The sequence below is a fragment of the Magnolia sinica genome, chromosome 6 (genome assembly GCF_029962835.1).
Source record: "Magnolia sinica isolate HGM2019 chromosome 6, MsV1, whole genome shotgun sequence".
NCBI lineage: Eukaryota > Viridiplantae > Streptophyta > Magnoliopsida > Magnoliales > Magnoliaceae > Magnolia > Magnolia sinica.
In genome coordinates this window covers 10196320-10210077 of record NC_080578.1, presented here as the reverse complement: position 1 = coordinate 10210077, position 13758 = coordinate 10196320, and the positions used below count along the sequence as shown (strand labels likewise).

Below are 13758 nucleotides of genomic sequence, written 5' to 3'. Positions count from 1 at the left end.
CATGAAAAAAAAATAGTGGTTGGATATCCATCATTAAAATCCTTCTAAGGCCCACTGTACTGTTTATTTGACATCTAATATTTTGATTAGGTTGTACAGGCCCAGATGAAGGGAAAAAACAAAAATCATCTTGATCCGAAACTTTTATGGCCACAAAATGTTTTTTAATGGTCGACGCTCATTCAACACTGTTTCATGTAATGGACCACACTGTTTCATGTAATGTGGTCGACTTATGATTGGGATATACCTCATTTTTGGTCTCATACTGTAAAATGATCCGTAAACATAGATGGACCGCATGGATGAAACACATACATCATGGTGGGGGGCCCACGGAGCACGGACCACCAGCCATTGGCTGGTGTCAGCGGGAGTAGCCAATCCGCGTCCATCCGCTTCCGCTTCCGAGCGCAGCGCTCGTCTTCGCACGACACGTATCTACACCAGCTAGATAGCTGGTGTGTAGTACGCCAGCCAATCCGTAAAGGCTCGAAGTGAATATGTGGAAGATAGCGGGGCCCACCAAAGGGGTCGCAATCGGTGATATCTCCTTCTTCAGGTATGAGATGTCCTAGATCGGATTGCATTCGACGTTGATGGGTGTGGTCGATTACATGAGCATTAAGTTTGAAAATAAAGAAGACATCGTAGCCGTTAGGTTGGTTTCTGGGCCCAAGAAGATGATCTGGATGATCCAGATGTGATGGTCTACTTGGAGCACAAGGTGGTCAGTGATAATTCGGTCCAAAGCGGCAAATGGCCTTAGAGAAGAACATCCATTGGAAAAATGAGATCAGGGTCATCCATTGTATGAATAATCAAACCACTCCAACGGGCAGGATCTACGTTTATGATGGCCTCTATAATATCCAAGAGACTTGGATAAGAGATCCAAGGGCCATGCCATTTTCAAGTACAAAATGCTAAGGATGCTGGGCCAGCCCAACGACATTGTGATCTGGAAGTCCATCCAACGGTGGAAAGAGAATCCCATGTCGAGGCCCCACATGATCTAGTCTGACCTGTCGGGCGGGGTATAAAATCTACCCGTCTATCTTGTGAACAACGTTGATAATGAGAAGTTACTACTGGTTTGGCGTCCGAAGCTGCTTTTTATTATTTTTATTTTTTTAGTGAGTGGTGACGTGGACCAATGAGAGTTTGGGTATCAGGAATTCTCTGTTGACTTGATAACAGAGGATCCGGACTCAAAATCTACCGGTCTATCTTGTGAACAAGGTTGCTGATGAGAAGGGGCCCACCCATTTCAAATATAGCCATAGAGTCAATTACTTGAGTCCCATAAACTCCATGAGATCTCAGATGCAACTGCAAGGGCCCGTGAGTTCCTGGTAATCCCAACTGCCATTGTGTGAGATTGAACGGTGGATATCTCCCATATGGCTCAGCTGGGGTGCTCGTGAGTCGTAAACCATTCGTATACGAGTGTGGGGCCAGGTGTTTGTGCTTGTCAAACTATAGAAATAGAAATAGAGTGGCCCAGAAGGGTGTACGGTTCAGATTGGAGGTTTTCAAGACAAAATAAAGGATGGGCCGTCCGATCGTGGGACCCAATGGAGCGGGTTCCTTCATCTGCCTGTACACGGGTGAGGCAATTGATCAGATGATCAATGCGGAGGATGATGATGATGAAGAAGATGGGTACATCTTCAAAAATGGACCCATCTGAATGGAACTACGATCCTGCATTGCTAGGAGAAAAGTGTCCCACCGATCCACTAATCGTGCCATCTGAGCCATTCACAATCATCATCAGCGCGAAGAATAGGGGGAATGTGGCACGATTCATGAACCATAGCTGCACAAACGTTTTCTGGCAGCCGGTGGTCTACAATCATCTTGATGATTGCTATCCACACATCATGTTCAATGCGATCAAGCACATCCTACCGTTGACTGAATTGACGTAAGATTATGGCCTGAGTGGGGCCCACTCGAGCAACGATAAGGTGAGCCACATGATTGGGGATCGCAGGATGCAGAAGTGCTTGTGGGATCATCACAGTGTTGAGGCTTTTTCGGTTAGGCTATTTACACGAATGGCCAGAAATCAGGTTAGCAATCTCACCGTTCATGATTTAATCTTTTTATCTCTTGGTATTGGACACGAATTTGTACGGAGCCTGTCCAACAAAAAGTTGTTGGGCCCACCTTGATATGTGTGGGAAATATGTGGATGAGATGCTACCGTCCAAACTTTCTTGTAGCCCACCAAAGTTTCACATCAGGCTTTTTTTTTTTTTTCATTTTAAGGCCCACCTGAACACCTCAACTCAACTCTACTTGCATCAGCACTATTAAATAACTAAATTCTCAGTAGAAAACTCATACCTTAGATTTTTACTGTCACTCCTCTGATCACTTTCATATGATGATCATAGCCATCCAATTAAAAGCCAGCAAAATGGGCAGTCTTGATTGATTGAAACAAGAAAGTGTCCACCTTGGATCAGATGATCTTGAGCATCCAACATCAGAAGGGCCCATTCATCAATTTGAACCGTCAACCATATGCAGGTCCCACTGTGTACACCCATACATTCGCAACCACTCGACGGTCAAGAGTCGTCAAATCGCTTTCGTTTTTCGGCCTGTAGCCCATCCGCAAAGTGGACCATGACAGCTTAAGGCTCATGAAATCGACCACGTCCATCAGGTGCATCGCCCCCTTGTTTGGCCTTGATCCCAAAGATATCATCCAAACAAAACACTAAGCAGAGAATTTTTTATTTTTATTTTTTAAAAGAAGAAAAGCCGAACGTTTTGAATTCAAAAAAACAGTAACAAAAAAGAGAAACCTCACAAATGCGTCGAATCCATCTCACAAATCATTCTAAGAAACAGGTAGAGAGATTATACCGTCCTCGTTTGAAGCCACCTTGCGGTTCTTGACGTTCTTCGCGATTTTCAGTACCGTCGACCTCCTCGTCGTCTGAAGATAATTGAAACCCACCTAGACCAACAAGGTTCTTAACGATTTTCAGGGGTAAGGGCAAGAACATGTTCCTGGGTCGCAATTATATCATGCAAACTGCATCATCCTGTCGGGTCACGGAAGGTTTGTTGGCGTGATAAAAGGATTTGAAACAACATCAGCAAACAAGCCATGTTACTGGTTGAAGGTGATTCTTGGGGTTCTTGGGTAGGTCGGCCATTGCGTGTAATGTTTGATTCTTCTAGGGAATTGGTTTATACGGTTGGCATGGAGGGTTGAGTAGGACTACGTACCTTTAGAATAGCATCAGAAATCCGATCAAGACAACATTCTCCGGAACGATCAGATGAATTGACCTTTTATGTTCAGCTACACCGAGAAATCTGATACCCACACCATGGTGATGGCAATTTCGGCTAGAAGCAAGACAAAGAACCAGACGACAATTATGTTGTAATATATTGATTTACACACACACACACACAAAAAGGGTTTGCAAAATGCGATCAAGACAACATTCTCCGAAACGGTCAGATGAATTGACCTTTTGTGTAACCAGATGATGACTGCCCATCGCTTCGGACGTGGGCTGATGAAGCATCCAAAGAATACGGTCAGACCGGTGAACAGAATCATGCCGTCGGAAAATCTCAAAGACAGCTTCTGCAAAGGACGAGTAACGGTTTGTGAAACCACATGGGAGAAGCCATGAAAAAGCGACGCCACGTGGCACATTTCAACATTCTGAGATGTGATGGACGGATGCATGTTGCGTCCTACCCCCGCCCATATCTAGCCACGAACGGGCAGTTCTGTGGGCCATAGGATATTTTAGTTTTCCTGTAATGATCTGGAAAAACGGATCAATGGTGTAGATAAACAAAATACATTCACTGTGGGCCCAACTGAGTTTACTCAGTACGATAAGAGCGTACTGAGCAATCCGATTTCCTCTGGCCTAAACGTTGTACCACACACGAGGAGAAACGGATTGGCTACTCCCCTGCCACTAGCCATGAGGGCCCACTATGAAGTGATTCTTTGATCCATGTTATTCATCCATTTTTTTACGGATCATTTTAAGGCTTAATACCAAAAATGGAATGGATATAAATCTTAGGTGGACCACACCACAGGAAAATAATAGTGATTGAATATCCACCATTAAAATCCTACTAAGGCTCACTGTACTGTTTATTTGACATCCAATCTGTGTCATACAGACCTAGATGATGGAAAAAAAAAAGAAGATCAACTTGATCCAAAACTTTTATGGCTGTCAAAAAGTTTTTAATAATCGACGTTCAATCAACATTGTTTCAATCTCTCTCTATTGTTTTTTGTGGTGAGGTCCACTCCAGCTTTTGAACTGCTCATTCTTTTTCTCATTTTCTAAAATGATATCTAAAAATGAATGATTTGTGTGGATACAGCAAATACATCAAGGTGAGCCCACATAACCTGGTGATGTCACTTCGAGTCTCGCTACTCAACTTGGCGGTAGCTGATCTGCCTCCCTCAGCGTGAGTGTAGGAGAGAATCAATTTTTTTTTGAAAACGAACCCTCTCAATGCTACTGAATCCCAGCCATTCTCGTTATCTCACAACTCACATGAAGGCTCGCATATAACCTTCTTACGGTACTCTGTGTGTGTGTGCGCGCGCGCACTTAAATGCATAGCAAAGTAAATCAATAGGATAGGTTGAGACTTTAGCCATTGGACATAGGGTTATCTTTTCTATGACCCCAACCGTTTGTATGACGGGTATCACTTTAGATGGGGTATAGCCATAACTGAAAACTCTTAGATTGGAATATTTCAACTCTTCCGACTTAATAAGAATGGCCTGCTTAATCTTTGGATAATCACATGGCTGTAATATTTCAATATGAGATTATTTTTTTCCTCAGTTATTCCCTATTCAAATTTAGGCCCATCGCTTAAAACGTCTGGCTCATTAAAATAAAAAATAAAAAAAATTCATCCAACGGCCAAAGTACTGACCTATTCCATTGCAATATGTCGCCATGCATTCTAAGAATCTCATGCGTGTGCTCAAAAGGTTTGCTTATCCCACAGTCGTGGATCGCTCAAATCCTTCCACGCTACCACACTCACTAATGTGGTCCGCCCCATTATAAATTCACCTGGACTCAGAATAATAGTGCTACCAGTGGTTAGGTGGTCCAACCAGTATGTTGGTCGGATTGACGGCCTTGCCGATGCCCAACCTGCTAAATAATCGGCCTTGTTTTCACATCAGATGTACTCTGGCACCGAATCTGGCTTTTTCCCGTTGCTTTGGGCGCGTATGACAAATTCACATCAGATCCGGCCTAATTTTGAATTGTTTGGATGAGATAATACCAAATTCTGTATGGTTGGCATTATTAGAAGCCATTTTAACAAAGCTTAAGATTTGAATCTACTATATTTAGAAACAGTAGGATTTATGTGGTGCACATGGCGGTTCAATCATCACATGGCAGTTAAATAATTAATATAGTCCGTCCATTTGTTAGGCCCTAAAAAAGATTGCTTATGTTTCAATAATTAAAACATACCAAACTCCACTATCCATCACTTCTCTTTCACCATTAATCAATTTTGTTGTCTATTGTCATTTTAGGGGTTATTTGGATCATAAGTTCTTTTACATAAGTTACTTATGCCTCAAGTAGTTTGTCATGGTTTCTACTTATTCAATAAATTTATCTACTAAACAACATATTTATCCAAGTAAAATGTAGAAAATGATATTTACTTTTCAAATAATACAAGTACTTATCCCTAATTTTGTTTGGTCCACCCCTAATATCCATAATATACGTGGGACCAACCTTTGATGTAGACTATTCTCTATGTTAGGCCACCTTGGCATTGTCTTCAAAATGTGGACCAACCACCTTGCAAGGCCAACCTTTGATATAAGCTAGCCATTATGCAGAGCCTACCTTAGATGTTAGCCATCCATCATGTCAGGATAAAAGCCATCAATCATGCAAGGCCCACCTTTAACATTTAAAGTGGATTGTCCATCATGTAGAGGCCAACTTCAAAGTGGGAGGTCCATTTTTATGGGGGCTCGCCTACATCCGCCCTGGATATGGGTCATTCATCATCAGGGCACCAACCCCCAACGTGAATTGTCCTTATGTGGGGGCCACCATCAATGTTATTGTCCATATATAGGCCCTGCCTTCGATGTGAGCTGTCCATCACATAGGTTCCACCTTGGATATGGACCATCCATTATGTGGGGCCCACCTTGATGTTGGCCATCCATCATGTCAGACCCACCTTCGATGTCCACCACCCATCGTGTGGAGCCTACCTTTGATGTGGACCATCCATTGTGTGAGCCCTACATTTGAAGTGGGTCGTCCATCATATGGTGCCCACTTTGAATGTGTGCCATTTATCATTAGTGGCTGACCTTTGATGTGGACCATCGACCCACTTTAATATGGTTCATCCATCATGTAGACCATCTATTGTGTTGGGGCCCACCTTAGATGTGGACTGTCCATCTCGTTGAGCCTCCTTTGACATTGACCATCCATCAAATGAAGAGATGAGAGAGCCGTAAAAAAAGAAAAGAAAAAGAGAAGTTACTTTTACTGTTGTATCTACCAAAGGACCATCCATCATTGGAGAGATGAAAGAGATTTTTTTTTTAAAAAGAAAAAATAAATAAAAATTCATAAGTAACTTTTCCCGTTGTATTTACCAAACTAATTAAAAAAAGTAATTTATTAACTTACATAAATTAAGAAAGTTACTTATTGGGTGGTGCCCAAATGGGCCCTTAGCAGGCATAATAGATTGAAGGAGTGGAAATTTTTATACATAAAAAGTCATCCAAGCAAGTTCCAGATACATGAATCGACCTGATAAATACATAAGCTCGATTTAGCATGCAATCACAACACCCGACTTAAGAATCGGATCCAACAATTAGACATGGGTCCTTTTCATTAATCCAAATAGTCGATATGATTTGCCTCACCCTACATTTAGGAACTTGGAGAATCTTCCATATTTCAACCGTTTTTTTTTTTTTGAACTGCTGAGGTAGCAGAACCGGTTAAGCCTCAAGAAAGGCAAGATCTACATTAAGCCAATCCCTGTGGGAGACCCATTCAGCAATCAAGCATTTAACAAAAGAAGACACTAAGTGGGAGGGCTTCACATTGTTTTGGAAACACCGATTGTTTCTTTCAATCCAAACAGCCCACCAAATCGCCAAGATTGCCATCCGCCAGACCCAAGATATTGGTTTGTCTAGTCTAACACCGTGCCAGGCCTTGAGAAGCATGTCCACATCTTTAGGGAAGCACCAATTAACCTTGAAGCAGGAGAGGATGGCTGTCCAAATAGAGTAGGCAAACATGTCCACATCTTTAGGGAAGCACCAATTAACCTTGAAGCAGGAGAGGATGGCTGTCCAAATAGAGTAGGCAAACGAACAGTGGATCAGCAAGTGGTCCACCGATTCTTCAGAAGACAGGCAGCATATGCAAGCGTTCGGAAAAGTCATTCCTTTTTTTCTAAGGTTATCCAAAGTGAGGATTCTTTTGTTCCCAGCTAGCCATCCAAAAACCTATAACTTAGGAGGAACATCGTATTTCCATATGAAGTGAGGGCATTGAGGAGAGGTGTCACTGCAGGCGGCTGAAAGTTGCTTGAAAAACGACCCGATCGTGAAGAGGGACGACTTATCTGCTTTCCAGATAATAATGTCCTTTCGCGCCTAGTTAGGGAGACCATGCTGGATGCAATCCATCAGCTCCACAAATTCGCTGACTTCCCAGTCCTCCAGATATCTTCTGCATTGAATATTCCAGACAACTTTATCTGCTTCTAAAGAGTAGTTTTCAGCTATCGAGTTGTTTTTCTTAACAGCCACCCAAAATATGGAGGGGAATTTGTCCTTCAACGGAACTTCACCTATCCATGTGTCCAACCAGAATCAGACGCAATCCCCCTTACCAATTTCGAAACCAATCCCTTGGCTAACCTCATCTTTTAAGCGGATAATGCCTTTCCATATAGCAGAGGCCCTATACAGGGAAGATTCACTCGTCCACCAACCTCCATATGAACACCCGTATTTACCTTTGATGATTTTGTTCCACAGACTATCCTTTTCAATACCAAGTCTCCAAATCCATTTCCCTAATAGGGCCCGGTTCATTAATTTTAGGTCTTTTATACCAACACCTCCATCTTTAAACTGTTTACAGACTTGCCTCCACTCCAATAGATTGAATTTCTTATTGTTGTCCATGCCACGCCAAAGAAAATTACATCTAAGGGTATCAATCTCCTTGAGGACCGCAGTAGGGCATCGAAACAGAGACATGAAATAAACAAGAAGATTAGATAGCCCAGCCTTAATTAGTGTGAGTCTGCCACCGATCGAGAGCTACCGACATTTCCACCCAGCCAGGTGGTGATGAAACCGCTGAATAACTTTATCCCACTGGGTTTTTTTTTTTTAAAAAAAAGCAAACCGACGCAAAGGGGGAGGCCCACAAAAGAAGTCGGAAAAGATCCCGTAGAACATCCCATTAATTCTGCCAACTCTCTGACCTCCTGGCTACCCAGATTGACCTCGTATAATTTGGATTTGAACATGTTCACCTTCAGCCCTGCAACTGCTTCAAAACACCTGATGATTGTTCACAGATTGGCTATTGTTTCTGTGTTTGCTTCAGAAAAAATGAGAATATCATCCGCAAACTGCACATGGGAGATCGGATCTTGCACACCTTTTATTTGAATACTCCTTAGAATGCCTTCCATCTGACCTTTGTGAAGCATCGTGGATAAGGCCTCGCCGATGATGAAGAAAAGATAGGGAGAAAGAGGATCTCCTTGCCTAATTCCACGTGAGCTTTTGAAGAATCTTTTTGGGGATCCATTTAAAAGAATTGAAAAATAAGCCGAGCTGATGCATTCCTCTATCCATCTCCTCCAGGTCTCACTGAAACCCATACGCTTCATCAGATATAGGAGGAAATCCCATTCCACGTGATCATAGGCCTTCTCCATGTCCAAGTTGCAGAAAATGAATTTCTTCTTCGAACGGTGGCAGTAGTCAAGGCATTCGTTTGCAATGAGAGCTCCATCAATTATCTGTCTACCCGGGATGAAGGCGCATTGATTAGGGGCAATGATCGATCCGATCACCTTCTACAACCTATTATCAAGGACCTTGGCCAAGATTTTATACAGACTACCAATGAGATTAATGGGTCTGAATTCCCTGAACTCAGAGGCTCCCGAAAACTTGGGAATCAGCGCTATAAAAGTTGCCCCGATGTTCTTTGATAGTCTTCCTTTGTGGTAGAATTCGTTTATAAAATCCATCAGCTCATCTTGAAGGAGGTCCCAGAAACTCTGGAAAAACTTAATAGGGTACCCATCTGGACCGGGAGCCTTATCACCACCTAAGTCCATTACTGCCTTTTTAACTTCTTCCAAGGAGAAAGGCAATTCCAGGGAGGTAGCATCATCTTCACTAATGCACTGGAGCGGAAGATTGTCCAGGCGCGGTTTGGCCCATCCCTCGTTCTAAAGGAGTCCTTGAAAATAACAGATAGCTTCTCTGATAATCCTCTCTCTGTCCTCAATCCAAATGCCATTTGAAGTTATGTTATTAATACGATTAACCCTTGCATGCATACTTGTTACGCTGTGAAAGTACCTCGTGTTCCTATCTCCTTCCTTGATCCATTTTGCCCGGGCTTTTTGTTTCCATGAGATTTCATCTTGAAAGACTTTTGCTGAGAGGGCTTGAATAAGCTGGATTCTGTTCGCCAGAGACTCTTTAGACATAGGGCTGCATTTAGCACTAGAGTCGATCTTCCGGATCTCCAAAAGGATCGAAGCCATCTCCACTTCTGAGCTTTGACGTTCTTCTTTTGACTATTGCTTGAGTTTTTCTTTTAGCAACTTTAATTTGGAGCAGAGTCTGTGACCCGCAAAGCCAATAGGCTGCATCTCCTTCCACCAATCGATCACCATGGATTTGAACCCTGCAAAATGGAGCCAAGAAATGTCAAAACGGAACGGCTTTGGACCCTAGTCCGCCTCCTCAGCTGATAGGATAATAGGCCAGTGATCATATGTAGTCCTGGGGAGGATCGACTAAGAGGAGGAGGGCATGAGGTCGAGCCAGTTGGGAGAAATAATCAAACAGTCCAGCCTTGACATAATCGGGTCGAGTCGGCCATTCGTCCACGTGAAGCGAGAGCCTAGAAGAGGAAGGTCAAGCAAGTAGTTACTGTCAATCCAGTCGGAGAAAGCGATCATATGAGGCTTCATTTTGTTCCCAGACAATTTCTCTCCCATGAACTTGATGGTGTTGAAATCACTTGCGAAGCACATATGGCCGATGAAGCTCTGGCAGACTGAAGATAATTCTTTCCAGAAATCATCCCGCAAATTGTTATTGATAGGCCCGTAAACTGAACAGATGAGAAAATCCGCAGCAATGGCGTTGTTTCTCAAGATAGCTGTGATTGAGAAATTACCCACTGAACTGTTTAGGAGGGTCCAACTCGCTAACCTCCAAGCAATAAGAATGCCTCCTGAGCTACCCGACGCTTCCTTAAACACCCATTTGGCATCCGTGGCCTTCCAAATCGATCTCATCAAGCGGTCGTCAAACACTTTCACTTTGGTTTCTTGAAGACAGATAATCTGGGGGTTACTTCTGCTACAGGAATTCTTGATAAGTCTTCTTTTTTGCTTAGACCCCACCCCCTGTACGTTCCATGAGACCATCTTCATGGGACAACTCCACTTCCCCACAGTGCCTTGGCATTTTCCACGTTCGAAATTCTAAGATTGCTTCCTGAGGTAGTGTTTTTCCGCTTAAGGTCCCTATTTCGTCCCACCCTTGAGGTCCTTGACTTGGGTGTTCTGTTGGGATCCGACAGCCTGCCTCTATTCTCCACATATTGGAATAGGGCGATAAAATCTTCTGGGCAGTCGCCGAACGACAAGCCGAGTAATATGCCAATATGTCCCATAGCATCGCGAATCCACCTCTTCCGCTGGATCTTCTTGCTCAGTATAATCCTCTGCTCGTCCTCTATCAACTTAATTTCGAGGTTACCATTTCTGATCTGGAGTGGTTCCATGATGATTACGTCTGCACCTGGAGAGTCATGGAAAAGAGGCAGGAGGTTGAGGTCCGAGCCCTCAAAGGTTGAAGAAAGGCGATCAGACATGGGGGATGTTGATGGTGATGGGGATTGGGAGGAGGAGGACGGATCATCTTCAAACAACTGGGCTTCAGAAGGGACGTCGAAAGGGATCAGTTGCAGATGCGGGCTTATGTCTTCCTGCGAGGCGGGCCCCTTGAAGCTGTTGCTGCTTCGAGGATCCTCATCTGAGTCATAGGCTGAGTCTGCTGAATGCAAAGGAGTGGAATCCCGAAAGGTAGGGTGATGGTTAAGGTTTGGAGGTGGGACAGGTGTCCGGTTGAGATCGAGGGATGTAGAAGCGAGTTCTATGGATGATGTGATTCCCAAAGAAGCAATCGATTGAGAAACCAAACCTAACCCTCTCACCAGAACAGGAAGAGAGATGGGTTTGGGATTTGGTAAAAGGGGAGCCACGGATTCGAGCCTGAGAGCTGGCAGATGGCAGCCGCAGGAAACCCGCCATGTGGGTGCTCTGTCTCGTCCGGACCATCCATCCTGTCGATGAGCGAGATCGAGGCTGCACGTGTCCCCATTTCCGTGTTCGAGACATCATCGTTGGTTCGGAAAGCTACATCTAAAGCGCCACGCAAGTGTCTCGAGCCGGACAACCTGACACACAGAGCGTCTCGAGGTCGAGAAACAGTCGAGAGCGCACCATGTGGATGACTATCCCCCGGATTCGAGGCAGCGCATTTAAGGACTCCACCAACCTCATAGAAATTATCCGATACACCGTAGGTGCACCAAATGCGAACATCATCTCCTTCCCTAGCTTGAACAGAGGTTGGCTCCAGCATTTGAGAAGGCGCTCTGCTCCGCCATAGATCTCCCCAACGCGGGAGGGGGGAGGTCGGCCCTTCCCTTTGAATCGGAAGCTCTATGGGAGGGGCAAGCCTTTTCTTCTTCTAATACGGAACCTTATCACCCCCATTTCCACCCCCTACTTAGTCTTTAGATCCAGCTCCACAAAGGAACCCAGGCGCGAAGCAGCTGCGATGAAGAACTCTTCGTTCCAAAGTTCAAGTGGGACTCCCCAAACGAGGATCCACATATCCTCAGTACCAAATGCAGAGAAGTCGTTCCATGGTATGACACCTCTAACGAGTCCATCTCGATGTATCGCCCCCGCCATAAGCAGGGCTCCAAATTAACTCCCGGGTCACCTTTGACCCATATCTCATTGTAGCCAATGGGGCGCAAGCTGTAGGAGCCGGTCCGAATGTTTGTGCATTCATCAATCCAGTCATTGATTTGAGAGATGGTGGCATCCTCACAGGCCAAAATCACCACCGTGCCCTTCAGAGCCTCCTTGGCTCGGAGGAGATCATTAGAAGTAATGCGAATGGAAAAAGGCAGTTCCCTACCTACATCGGGAGGGGTAGCCTCACACTCTGGAGACGGAGTGGGCGGGGTTGTTAACTGTCGCTTGCCGTGAGGTCTTACCAACGCATCTCGGTAAGATGTGGAATGAGGAGCTGGGATTGTAGGTTCCAATCCAATCCTGTGGGAAACTGGGGCTGTAGAACCCGATCCATTCTTCTTTTGGTTTCTCTCCGGTCCAAATCTAGCACGCTGCACGAGAAGTCTTTCTCCCCTGAAGCTTTGCCCATGTAACATTGATACAACTCGTGACAACTCTTCCTCGGAGCTCATCCTGATAAGGGTGAAACCCCTGTATTGACCGTTGCTTTTGTCTCTGGGCATAATCACCCCCATCACTACCCCTGCCCTCCCAAAGACTCTTTCAAGATTCAGGGGGAACCATCCAGTCGGGTATCCCTTAACAAAGAGAGTTGGTAAGGAATCGTATCTGTGGTGCTTCTGTCTCCGATCCCGCGATTTTCGTCCCACCTGAATCCAGTCATCAACAATCTTTCCTTCTTTAATCGCCTTGTCTGCCCTAGCATCCTGTTGGGCCTGTTCATCATCGAACAACAGATTGCACCTACCATCTTTCCCTTGGGTTTCGTTGTTGTCGCCGTTGTTTGTATCAGCACTCGTTGGTGTCGCCGTTGTCCTCGCCGACCTCGCCATTGTCGTCATCGTCTTCATGATCCGGTCGTCGCAAAGATTTCAACCGTTTCATTGCTCAAATGATCAGAGAGTTTAAATTCGGCTATACCCTTTTCAAGCTGGGGCGGCCTCAGGCCAAGGGGACCAAGCCCTGTCCATACACGACTGGGCCACAACCATTGCCACTCCTATTCAATCATACACATGGCATAATTGTCCCGCAATCCAGACTGTCCAAATTGCTGACACAGAGCATAACCCAAAAAGAGAGAAAAACAGAAGACGTGTGTGTGACATCCACTTAATCCATCATTTTACAGTACATACGCCAAAAAATCAGGTCAATCCAAAGTTCAAGTGGGCCACACCACAGTGAAAGGTATGGATGGGGGATTCCTGACATTGGAACTGGGAGGTGTCATCCAACCCGTTCATAAGGTGACTCCAACCCACATCGAGAAAACCAAATATAAGCCTGACCTAAAATTTCGATAAGCTTAAAGAAAAAGGGATTAAAAAAAGAAAAAGAAAAAGATGCATACCGATTTACCGAGTGTTATGTGCC

The 13758-nt window shown here is 44.6% G+C and overlaps 1 long non-coding RNA gene across 1 annotated transcript in view; it reads right to left on the bottom strand.

Moving 5' to 3' along the window:
• The window catches only part of LOC131248236 (uncharacterized), a 42552-nt gene extending 28862 nt beyond the window's left edge, over positions 1-13690 (bottom strand). Inside the window, exon 1 of the long non-coding RNA XR_009172173.1 lies at positions 13478-13690. This is a non-coding gene — a long non-coding RNA (uncharacterized LOC131248236). The remainder of the gene's footprint in view (positions 1-13477) is intronic.
• Positions 13691-13758: the final 68 nt, after the last annotated feature.